Here is a 13,337-nt window from a genome sequence, read left to right as displayed (position 1 = left end):
TGGCTAGGATTTTGTCCCACCCAGCCAGCAGCTTTGCTTGACCTCCCTTAAGCATATTTGTCTCCTGCTCCCATAGCTGTATATGTCCTGTGGTTTCCATTTGCTCCGTGTTTAAATGAAAAATGTATATAGTTTCTCTCTCAAGTTAAGTTGTGCTTATCAGCATTTTGCATAAAACAGTTGGAAGACAGATCTGTACCAAATGGGTTGCTTGGTGCTGCTGATATGATTTCTTTAAAAAGCAGAGGTTTCAGAAACAGCTTATCCATCAATAGCTCCGATGGCACTTTGTGGTTGCTTTGCACAAACATATCCCCTTTCTCTCCCAACCCTATCACCACAAAAGATAATTTACTTGCCGTGTTGGCTGTGTTCCTTTCAATTTTAAGATTCTTCCTTCTCTTATTCTGTTTATCGTGGGTGGTGCTGAGAAACTTCTATAAATATACAACTCAACGATGTGTGATGTGCTTCTACTAGGACCATAAGAGGAAAACTAATGAAACTATGGCTTGGACTTCGTTCTCAAGCAGAATGTAAGGGTGGCTGATCCTTTAAACTTAAACCTCGGTCTCCTGATGAAAATATATTGTTCCAGTGACTTTTTTTGGTATACTAGTCATAAATCTTTGAAAACTAATATTTATGTGAAATAAATACTGAGGGAGTTGGCTATAGTTTCCATATGGTGACTTTTTTTAAAAATACCATACTTCCTCATAGTCTTACCTGCCTAATATAGCCATTTGTTGGTATATAACTTTCCCACAGTACCCAATTTCTTTTTATCTTCATCACCCTTCATTAATGAACTCTTATGATATGGTAGGTGTCGTGCTATGCAGAGGGTATAGTCCATTATGTAGACTTACCCAGAAGTTCATTATACTCTACATAGAAATATACCTTGACAAAAATCATCAGTGATACATAATAGCTAATTACATACATGGTGATAGATAAAAATCACTATCAGCGATATACATTGGCTGATTAGTAACCATGGGCAAAGGATTGTGTTGGGCATTGAAGAAAGGTATAAGATCTGAGGCCTTTCCAGTAGCTGGGCTGTGGCTGAAGAAGTTTATAAGGAGGAAACTAGGCAAGTGTCACCAGAGTGGTCCACACGGGTATTCAGGGAACCTGAATTTTAAGGAAGGAAAAGTAATATTTAAATCATCGAAAAAATGCAGTGAGTACATTCCAATCAAGAATGACAGTTTGGAAATGTTTGTCTTTGTAACTTGGGAAAGCTCAATTTGTCTGGAAAAACTGTCTTTTACTACAGTGATACTCTCACTGTTTTCAAAATGCTTTTCATTATTCCAAGAGCTTTTAATAATTTGGAGAACTCTTAATAAAATTTATGAACCCTTTTCTCAAAAACTGCTCATGGACCCTAAATCTCCAAGGTTTCAGTGACCCCTGAAATGCCATTGTTGTTGACATGATTCTTAACATTTCCTTGGCATGACTATGGGCCAGATGCATTGTAGATACCCTATCTCACGTAATGATTATGACATTCCTGTGAAGCAAGCACCATTACCGTCCCTGTGTGGCAGGAAACTAAAGATGAGTTGGAGTAAGTAGATTACCTGAAATCACTCAACTGGTAAGGCTCAGACCTGGGATTCAAATATCTTGGTAAATTTTCCCTTCCTTTTGTCTCCTTTTCTTCTTTCTAAGTTGCCTCACCAACTTACTTTCCTGACCAACATCAGGGTCAACCTGATATGGTCTCTTTATCTGGAGTCTGGCTACTGTTTTCTTTAAGGCATGGCAAACAGACCCTTCCCTGCCTTGGGGTACTTATTGACCAGACAGCTCCATCATCCTGCTTGTTTAGAGAATTCAGATGTGTGTTCGTAGTGGCACATGAGCGACAGCATGCGAGAATTTATGTACCTCTTCCAGGGGCAGCAATAAAATAGAACAAGTTTGTTCTTGAAACGTAAGTGATGAAGAACGCAAGATATGGTATTGAAAAGAGGCTTTAGTATTTTTGTAAGGGAACTAAGGACTAAGAATCAAAGTTGAGAAGTCAGCTCCAGGCTTAGATCCAATTGTCTGAGGCACCATGAGTTTTATGAGGGTATCAGTTATTAGGATATCCGGAGACATGACCTTGTTGGAGAGGCTGCTGTAGAGAAAAAGGAAGTTATGAAGAGAAAAAAAAAATTCCGAGCTCCCCAGTGTGCCACCCTAGAGTACTAGAGAGAAAACTGAGAGGAGGCTCAACTGCCCTGTCAGCACCTCCGTGGGGCCCCTTCCGCATCATGTTCTTCCATTTCTCCTAGAGGCAGCTGATTTCAGGCTGAAAATTACTGTCATGTAAGTTCAGCCAAGTCGAAGCTGCATCCAAGTTATACCAGCCCCACCCTGACAGGACTGTGTGTGAGTCAGGCTTTCCCTGGGATTCAGGGAAACTTCTGTGAATCCAGAGAAAATCCCTCAGGAAGTCACGCCTAACCATAAAGGCTGCTGGGCCAGCGCAAATCTATCACAGCAGAGGAAAAACACTATCTTCCCCGTGATGAATAAAGGGACTGTTCCCTAACCGCAGTGTCTCTGAAGTGCTACCCAGAGCCACACCTCGGTGGTGAAATGACCCACTTTCTGCGGGGCTGCAGGCTAACTACGACAATTCTGCTTCTCTTCAGAAGACTTGGACAACACTGCCCAGCTTCTCTCTTTCCTTGACTGAAGTCACTCCCATTCACTCCTGCAGCATGAAGGAATGGAAACCTCTTTGATGGGCCTGGCATAACATAAATTCAGTGTCTCTGCCTGACTTTAACCATTTCTATCTTTTGCCAACTAGGGGCACTCCTAGGTAGTAATACTCTGCTTATCTGGGAATCGATCAACATTACAGACAAGAGTGATGAAAAAAGGACATAGCCAAAGGGGAATATCGTGCTTAGAACATATAGAACGTGACAGCCATTTTGGTGGTTTATTAATATCAGCACACCTCATTTTATTGTGCTTCACATTTTTGCACTTCGCAGACACTGCATTTTTCACAAATTGAAGTAATTATGTGGTAATCTTGCATAGGAGCAAGTCTATCAGCACCATTTTTCCAATAGCAAGTGCTCTCTTGGTGTCTCTGTGTCACATTTTGGTAATTCTTGCAATATTTGAACTTTTTCATAGTTACTGTATCTGTTACAATGATCTGTGATTGGTGATCTTTGAAGTTACTATTTTAATTCTTTTGGGGTGACATTTACCAAACCCATAGAAGACAGCACACTTAATCAATAAATGTTGTATGTGTTCTGACTGTTCCACTGACCCAATTGCTTGTCCTTTCCTAGGACCTCCCCGCTTCCTGAGACACAACATTGAATTTAGGTCAATCAATAACCCTACGATGAATTTGTTTGTTTAAGTGAAAAGAAGACTCACTTTAAATCAAAAGCTAAAAGTGATTGGCCAGGCCCAGTGGCTCATGCCTGGAATCTCAGAACTTTGGGAGGCCGAAGTGGATGGATCACGAGGTCAGGAGATCGAGACCATCCTGGCCAACACATTGAAACTCCATCTCTACTAAAAATACAAAAACTGGCCAGGTGTGGTGGCGCATGCCTGTAACCCCAGCTACTCAGAAGGATGAGCCAGGAGAATCGGTTGAACCAGGGAATTGGAGGTTGCAGTGAGCTGAGATCGTGCCACAGCACTCCAGCCTGGTGACAGAGTGAGACTCTGTCTCAAAAAAAAAAAAAAGTTAGAAGTGATTAAGCTTAGTGAGAAGGCGTGTAGAAAGTAGAGACAGGCCAAAAGCTAGGCCTCTTGCACCAAACGATCAAGTTGTGAATGCGAAGAAAAAGTTCATGAAGAAAATTAAAAGTGTTACTCCAGTGAACATGTGAATAATAAGAAAGCAAAAACAGCCTTATTGCTGATAGGTAGAAAGTTTGAGTTGTCCAATTAGAAGATTAAACCAACCACAACATTCCCTTAAGCGAAAGCAAAGTCTAATCCAGAGCAAGGCTCTAACCCTCTTAAATTCTAGAAAGGCTGACAGAAGTATGGAAGCTACACAAGAAAAGCCTAAAGCTAGCAGAGGTTGGTTCATGAAGTTGAAGAAAAGAAGCTGTCTCTGCTACGTAGAAGCAAGGTAAAGCACCAAGTGCTGTTATAGAAACTGCAGTGATTTATCAATTTATCTAGCTGAGAAAACTGATGAAAGTGGCTACTCTAAACAACAGATCTTCCAGGTAAACAAAACAGCCTTCTACTGAAAGAAGATACATCTAGGACTTTCACATCTAGAGAAGAGAAGCTAATGCCTGGCTTCAAAGCTCCGAAGAACAGGCAGTCTCTCCTGTTAGGGGCATCTGGTGACCAAGTTGAAGCCAATGTTCATTGACCATTCTGAAAATTCTAGGGCCCTTAACAATTACACTAAATTTACTCTGCCTGTGATCTGTAAGTAGAACAACAAAGCCTGGATGACAGCACATCTGCTTACATAATGGTTTACTAAAGATTTTAAGCCCATTTTTGAGAACTACTCCCCAGAAAAAAAAGATTTCTTTCAAAATATTACTGCCCTTTGACAATGCACTTAGGTACTCAAGAGCTCTGATGAAGATGTGATGTATAAGGAGAATAATGTTGTTTTCACACCTGCTAACACAACACCCATTCTGTATCCCGTGGTTTAAAGAGTCACTTTTGATTTTCAACTTTTATCACTTAAGAAATACATTTCATAGGGATATAACTGTCATAGATAGTGATTCCTCTAATGGATCTTGGCAAAATCTATTGAAAACATTCTGGAAAGGATTTAGCATTCTAGATGTCATGAAAACATTCATGATTCATGGGAGAAGGTTAAAATAGCAACATTAACAGGAGTTTGAAAAATCTGATTCCAACCCTCGTGGATGACTTTGAGGAGTTCAAGATTTAGTTGAGGAAGTCACTGCTGATGTGCTGGAAATAGCAAGAGAACTAGGATTAGAATTGGAGCCTGAAGATGTGATTGAATTGCTGCCATCTCATGATATAACTAGTGGATGAGAATTTGCTTCTTATGGATGAGCAAATAAAGTAGTTTTTTGAGGTGAAATTTACTTCTGTTGAAGATACTGGGAACACTGCCGAAATGACAACAAAGAATTTAGAATATTACATAAACTTAATTGATAAAGCATAGCAGGGTTTGAGATGGTTGACTGGCTCCAATTTTGATAGACGTTCTACTTTGGATAAAAGTCTACCAAACAGCATCACATGCTACAGAGAAATATATATTGTGAAAGAAGCTCAATTGATGTGGCAAACTTCACTGTTGTCTTTTTTAAAGAAACTGTCACAGCTACCTCAGCCTTTAGCAACTATCACCCTGATCAGTCCACAGCCACCACCATCGAGGCAAGACCCTCCACCAGTAAAAAGATTACAACTTGCTAAAGGCTCAAAAGATTGCAAGAATGTTTTAGCAATAAAGCATTTTTAGTTAAGGTATATACTTCTTAAAATAAAAGTAATGTTATTGCACACTTAATAGACTACAATATGATGTAAACATAACTTTTATATAAACTGGGGAACCAAAAAATTTGTGTGACTCACATAATTGTGATATTAACGTTATTGTGGTGTTCTGGAACCAAACCTGCAATATCTCCAAGGTATGCTTGTCATTATAAAGAAAACATATAATAAAATAAAAATTTAGAAAACACCCAGGTAAACAATATTGCATAGATTTCTGTATGCATGATTTCTTTATTTCTCTTTTATATGCTCGTTTTCTTTTTTTTTTTGAAAATGAAAACTATTTTTATTATCTACTCCTACTATATTCTACTCATACGTGATCCTCTCAAGATTCCAAGGACACCCCTACGTTTTTCTATTTCCTCATCTTTGCTCTCCTGCTAACATTCCCTTTATTATTATTATTATTATACATTAAGTTCTGGGGTGCATGTGCAGAACATGCAGGTTTGTTACATAGGTATACATGTGCCACGTTGGTTTGGTGCACCCATCAACTCGTCATTTACATTAGGTATTTCTCCTAATGCTACCCCTCCCCCAGCCCACGACCCCCTAACAGGCTTCAGTGTGTAATATTCCCCTCCCTGTGTCCATGTGTTCTCATTTTTCAACTCCCACTTATGAGTGAGAACATGCGGTGTTTGGTTTTGTCTTCTTGTACTACTTTGCTGAGAATGATGGTTTCCAGTTTCATCCACGTCCCTACAAAGGATGTGAACTCATCCTTTTTTATGACTGCATTGTATTCCATAGTATATATAAGCCACATTTTATATGCTCATTTTCATTTTGAGTCTCCTAAAGAGGGGTGAAATAGGCAATACTTTCCAAACATTACTAAACATGAAGTATTTTTTAGGTGAAACATACCACAATACTATTTAAGTACAAATGTGCAGAGATTACCACAGTATCACAATGTAATAAAACTTCCGATGTTCACAATGAGAACTCAATATATAGAAAAGATTCTGTTTTGTCTATAAAATATGTATTATGATGATAAACTACACCGTTAAAAATAACTCAAAGGAAATATTTTTGAAGAGTGATAACACATGGCATTTGGGTAAATGGTTGGCAAATATGTCTATTGGATATGTAAACATACCACAAAGTACTAATAATTAAATTTGTGTAGAACTGGCTCAAGAGTTGTATAAAATAAATAACAGAGAAAAACCAGGAATAGACCATAAGATATATATAAGTGGTTAATACTTATTTTTTAAAAGAGGCATGTCAAACTCTTTAAGAATGAATAGATTATGCAAAGATATTAATGCTAAGAGAAGTTGATATCTATTTTTAAAAAAAGAAATCAATTTAGAATCTTACTGCCTGTGGATATTAAAATCAACTCCAGATCAATAACAGTAGTAATGTAAACAAATTAAGCCATAAAAGGTAGAAGAAATTAGAAACAAATATTTGCTTATTCTCTGAATAGATAGGGAAGGAATTAAAATAATGTTTTAAAATTATAAAATTTAAAATTATTATGTTTAAATATCTAAAAACTAGAAGTCTTCGTGTGTTTAAAAGCTTATAAATTGATGTTCAAACTGGAAAGCATTAGAAACCAATTATTAAAAGTACCACTATCCAAAATATGTAGAGAGAAGCAACTCGAACTCAAATAGTTATATGAAGAATAAATATAAACAATTATTTCACAATAGAAGAAATACTAATACTATCGAATATTTAAAAATATGTTTAACCTCAGTAGATATAATCTTAAAGATTTAAAATTATATTTTCTAATCAAGTTAACAAAAAAGCACACACAATGTGCATGATAGTAAAATATTCAAATACCTGGAAAACTAATTGTATCATATGAATCCAGAATCTTCAGAATGGTCATATCTTATGGTTTAGTATTCATTGCTTTACTATTTAAATTGCAAAAATATGTTAAAACTGAGGAGCTTGACATTATTTGGAAGCCAATATATCTATTTTCTTTGAGTCTTTATCCTATGGGACAGTTACTTCCTTTATTAATCTATTTTTAACCATAAATTTAGCCAAGGAGAGGAATCTTCTGGAAGAAAGGAAAATGAGATACTGATATTGACTCCCTTTTTGGTTCAAAGATGATCTTACAGTGTTTATAGACTCATAGTATTTTCACTGAGGCTTATTTATTTATTTACTCTTTCATTCATATGTAATATTTTACATATTTATTGGATACATTTGAGTATTTGTTACCTGCATAGAATGTGTAATGATCAAATGAGAATATTTGGAGTATCTATCACCTTGATTGTTTATCATTTTATATGTTAGTATAATTTCAAGACCTCTATACTAGTTACTTTGAAATATACACAGTATTTTTGCTAAGTACAGTCATCCTACTCTGCTGTCAGACATTAGAACTTACTTATTTTCACGTAACTGTGTATTTTTACCCATAGCCAATCTCTTCATCCTCCCTACCCCCACTTCTTAATCTCCGATATCTATCTTTCTATTTTCTATGTCGGTAAGATTAAGTGTTTTTGCTCCCACATATGAATAAAATCATGCAGTATTTGTCTTTCAGTGTCTGGCTTATTTCAATTAACATAGTGACCTTCAGTTACATCTGTGTACCTGAAAATGACATGATTTCATTCTTTTTTATGGCTGAATAGTGTTCCACTGTGTATATATACCACATTTTATGTATTCATGTATGCACTGATGAACACTTAAGTTGATCCCATATCTTTTGCTATTATAAATAGTGCTGTTGATAAACATTCAGGTGCAGATGATACAGTTTGTCTCTGTGTCCCCACCCAAATCTCATGTTGAATTATAATCCCCAATGTTTGGGGAAAGTGATTGGACCATGAAAATAGTTTCTAATGGCTTAGCACCATCCCCCTAGTGTTGTCTGGTGATAGAGTTCTCATGAGATCTGGTTGTTTAAAAGTGTGTAGCACTTCCCCCTTCTCTCTTTCTCTCCTGCTCCACCATGGTAAGACATGCTTGCTTCACCTTTGCCTTCTGCCATAATTGTAAGTTTCCTGAGGCCTCCCAGTCATGCTTGCTATACAGCCTGTGGAGCTGTGAGTCAATTAAATTTCTTTTCTTCATAAATTACCCAGTCTTGGATAGTTCTTTATAGCACTGTGAAAATGGACTAATAAAGAAAATTGATACCAGGAGTGGGGCATTGCTATAAAAATACCTGAAAATGTGGAAGCAGCTTTGGAACTGGGTAACAGTGCCTGTTAGGAGATTGGAACAGTTTGGAGGGCTCAGAAGAAGACAGGAAGATGTGGGGAAGCTTAGAACTTCATAGAGGCTTGTTTAATGGTTGTGACCAAAATGCTGTTAGTAATACGGGCAGGGAAGTCTACGCTGAGGTGCTCTCAGATGGAGATGAGGAATTTACTGGAAGCTGGAGCAAAGGACATTCTTGCTATGCTTTAGCAAACAGACTGACAGCATTGTTCCCCTGCTGTAGGGATCTGTGGAGCTTTGAACTTGAGAGACATGACTTAGGGTGTCTGGTAGAAGAAATTTCTAAGCAGCAAAGTGTTCAAGATGTAGCCTGGCTGCTTCTAAATCCCTGTCTCATTTGCATAGCAAAGATAACATATTTAAAAGGGGGAGCAGAGCATAAAAGTTTAGAAAATATGCAGCCTGAATATGTGGTAGAAAAGAAAAAAACAATTTTCTAGTGAAAAATTAAAGACTGCATAAATTTGCATAAGTAAACAAGAGCTGAATGTTAATAGCCAAGTCAATGGGGAAAATGCCTCAAAGGCATTTCAGAGACCACTGTGGCAGTCCCTCCCTTCAAGGCCCGGAGGCCTATGAGGGAAAAATGGCTTCATGGACCAGGCCTAGGCCCCCTGCTCAGTGCAGCCTCGGCATATCCTGCATCCCAGCCACTCTAGCTCCAATCACAGCTAAAAGGGGCAAAGGTACATCTTGAGCCATTGCTTCAGGCGGTGCAAGCCCCAAGCCTTGGTGGCTTCCACATGGTATTGGGCCTGCAGGTGCAGAGAAGACAAGAGTTGAGGTTTGGGAGCCTCCACCTAGACTTCAGAGGATGTAAGGAAATGCCTGGATGTCTATGTGGAAGTCTGCTGCTGGGGCAGAGCCCTCGTGGAGAACCTCTACTAGGGCAGTGCAGAGGGGAAATGTGAAGTTGAAGCCTGCACAGTCCCCACTGGTGCACTGCCTAGTGGAGCTGTGAAAAGACAGCCACCATCCTCCAGACCTCAGAATGGTAGATCCACAGACAGCTTGCTCCGTGTACCTGGAAAAGTCACAGTCACTCAATACCAGCCTGTGAAAGCAGCTTCAGGGGCATACCTTCCAGAGCCCATGGCTGCCCAAAAGCTGCCCATGGCAGTGGGAGGCTACCCCTTGCACCAGTGTGGCCTGGATGTGAGACATGGAGTCAAAGGAGATTATTTTAGAGCTTTAAGATATAATGACTGCCTTGTTGGGTTTTGGAACTGCATGGGGCCTGTAGACCCTTTATTTTGGCCAATATCTCTCTTTTGGAATGGGAGCATTTACCCAATGCCTGTACCCCTGTTGTATCTGGGAAGTAACAAACTTGTTTTGGATTTCACAGACTCACAGGTGGAAGCAGCTTGCCTTGTCTCAGAGACTTTTAACTTGGACTTTGGAGTTAATGCTGGAATGAGTTAAGACTTTGGGTGACAATTAGAAAGGCATTAGTGTTTTGAAATGTGAGAAAAACATGAGATTTGGGAGGGGCCAGGGGCAGAATGATATGGTTGGTTCTGTGTCTCCATCTAAATCTCATGTTGAATTATAATCCCCAGTGTTGGGGTAGGAACCTGGTGGGAGCTGAATGAATTATGGAAGTGGTTTCTAATGGTTTAGCACTATCCCCCAGTACTGTCTCATGATAGAGTTCTCATGAGATCTGGTTGTTTAACAGTGTAGAGTACGTCCCCCTTCTCTTTCTGTCTCTTGATCCACCATGGTAAGGTATGCTTGCTTCCCCTTCACTGTCCTCCAGATTATAAGTTTCCTGAGGCCTCTCAGCCATGCTTCCAGCATGTCTTGCAGAACTGTGTGTCAATTAAGCCTCTTTTCTTTATGAATTATCCAATCTCAGGTAGTTCTTTCTTTAAATATATATATAAATATAAATATATATATTATATATATAAAAATATAAATATATATTATATATATAAATATTTATATATATTTATATATAATATATATTATATATAAAAATATAAATATATCTTATATATAAAATATAAATATTATATACATATACATATATATTATATATACTTTAAATATATATTTATATATTTCTTTAAATATATGCATAAATTATATATATTTATATATTATATATATTTATATGTGTATAATATATATTTATATTTATATATCTTTATATATTATATATAATATATATTTATATTTATATATATCTTTATATATATATATTTAAAGAAAGAACTACCTGAGATTGGATAATTCATAAAGAAAAGAGGCTTAATTGACACACAGTTCTGCAAGATATACTGGAAGCATGGCTGAGAGGCCTCAGGAAACTTATAATCTGGAGGAAAGTGAAGGGGAAGCAAGCATACCTTACCATGGTGGATATACATATATATATATATATATATATATATATATATATATATATATATATATATATATACTTTAAGTTCTGGGATAGATGTGCAGAACATGCAGGTTTGTTATGCAAGTATACACGTGCCATGATGGTTTGCTGCACCTATCAACCTGTAACGACATTAGGTATTTCTCCTAATGCTATCCCTCCCGTAGCCCCCCAACCCCCGATAGTCCCCAGTGTGTGATATTCCCCTCCCTGTGTCCATGTGTTCTCATTGTTTAACTCCCACTTATGAGAGAGAACATGTGGTGTTTGATTTTCTGTTCCTGTGTTAGTATGCTGAGAATGATGGTTTCCAGCTTCATCCATGTCCCGGCAAAGGACATTAACTCATTCTTTATTACGGCTGCGTAGTATTCCATGGTGTATATGTGCCACATTTTATTTATCCAGTCTGTCATTGATGGGCATTTGGGTTGGTTCCAAGTCTTTGCTATTGTGAATAGTGCTGCAATAAACATACATGTGCACGTGTTTTATAGTAGAATGATTTATAATCCTTTGGGTATATACCCAGTAATGGGATTGCTGGGTCAAATGGTATGTCTGGTTCTAGATCCTTGAGGAATCACCATACTGTCTTCCACAATGGCTGAACTAATTTACACTCCCACAAACAGTGTAAAAGCGTTCCCATTTCTCCACATCTACTCCAGCATCTGTTGTTTCCTTTTTGATGATTGTCATTCTAACTGGAGTGAGATGGTATCTCATTGTGGTTTTGATTTGCATTTTTCTAATGATCAGTGATGATGAGCTTTTTTTCATATGTTTGTTGGCCACATAAATGTCTTCTTTTGAGAAGTGTCTGTTCATATCCTTTGCCCAATTTTGGAGGGGGGTGTTTTTCTCTTGTAAATTTGTTTAAGTTTCTTGTAGATTCTGGATATTAGCCCTTTTTCAGATGGATAGATTGCAAAATTTTCTCCCATTCTGTAAGTTATCTGTTCACTCTGATGATAGTTTCTCTTGCTGTGCAGAAGCTCTTTAGTTTACTTAGATTCCATTTGTCAATTTTGGCTTTTGTTGCCATTGCTTTTGGTGTTTTAGTCATGAAGTCTTGCCCATGCCTATGTCCTGAATGGTATTGCCTAGGTTTTCTTCTAGGGTTTTTATGGTTTTAGGTCTTACATTTAGGTGTTTAATCCATCTTGTGCTAATTTTTACATAAGGTGTAAGAAAGGGGTCCAGTTCCAGTTTTCTGCATATGGCTAGCCAGTTTTCCCAGCACCATTTATTAAATAGAGAATCCTTTCCCCATTCATTGTTTTTTTCAGGTTTGATCAGACAAAAGATCAGATGGTTGTAGATGTGTGGCATTATTTCTGAGGCCTCTGTTCTGTTCCAGTGGTCTATATATCTGTTTTGGTACCAGTACCATGCTGTTTTGGTTACTATAGCCAAACTTGTTTTGTAGTATAGTTTGATGTCAGGTAGGATGATACCTCCAGCTTTGTTCTTTTTTGCTTAGAATTGTCTTGGATATATGGGCTCTTTTTTGGTTTCATATGAAATTTAAAGTAGTTTTTAATAATTCTGTGAAGAAAATCAATGGTAGCTTGATGGGGATAGCATAGAATCTATAAATTACTTTGGGCAGTATGGCCATTTTCATGATATTGATTCTTCTTATCCATGAGCATGGAATGTTTTTCCATTTGTTTGTGTCCTCTCTTATTTCATTGAGCAGTGGTTTGTAGTTCTCCTTGAAGAGTTCCTTCACATCCCTTGTAAGTTGTATTCCAAGGTATTTTATTCTCTTTGTAGCAATTGTGAATGGAAGTTCACTCGTGATTTGGCTCTCTGCTTGTCTATTATTGGCGTATAGGAATGCTTGTGATTTTTGCACATTGATTTTGTATCCTGAGACTTTGCTGAAGTTGCTCATCAGCTTAATGAGATTTTGGGCTGAGACAATGGGGTTTTCTAAATATACAATCATGTCATCTGCAAACAGTGACAATTTGACTTCCTCTCTTCCTATTTGAATACCCTTTATTTCTTTCTCTTGCCTGATTGCCCTGGCCAGAACTTCCAGTACTATGTTGAATAGGAGTGGTGAGAGAGGGCATCCTTGTCTTGTACCAGTTCTCAAAAGGAATACTTTCAGCTTTTGCCCATTCAGTGTGATATTGGCTATGGGTTTGTCATAAAT

The sequence above is a fragment of the Pan troglodytes genome, chromosome 3 (genome assembly GCF_028858775.2).
Source record: "Pan troglodytes isolate AG18354 chromosome 3, NHGRI_mPanTro3-v2.0_pri, whole genome shotgun sequence".
NCBI classification, from domain to species: domain Eukaryota; kingdom Metazoa; phylum Chordata; class Mammalia; order Primates; family Hominidae; genus Pan; species Pan troglodytes.
This window is presented reverse-complemented; position numbering follows the sequence as displayed.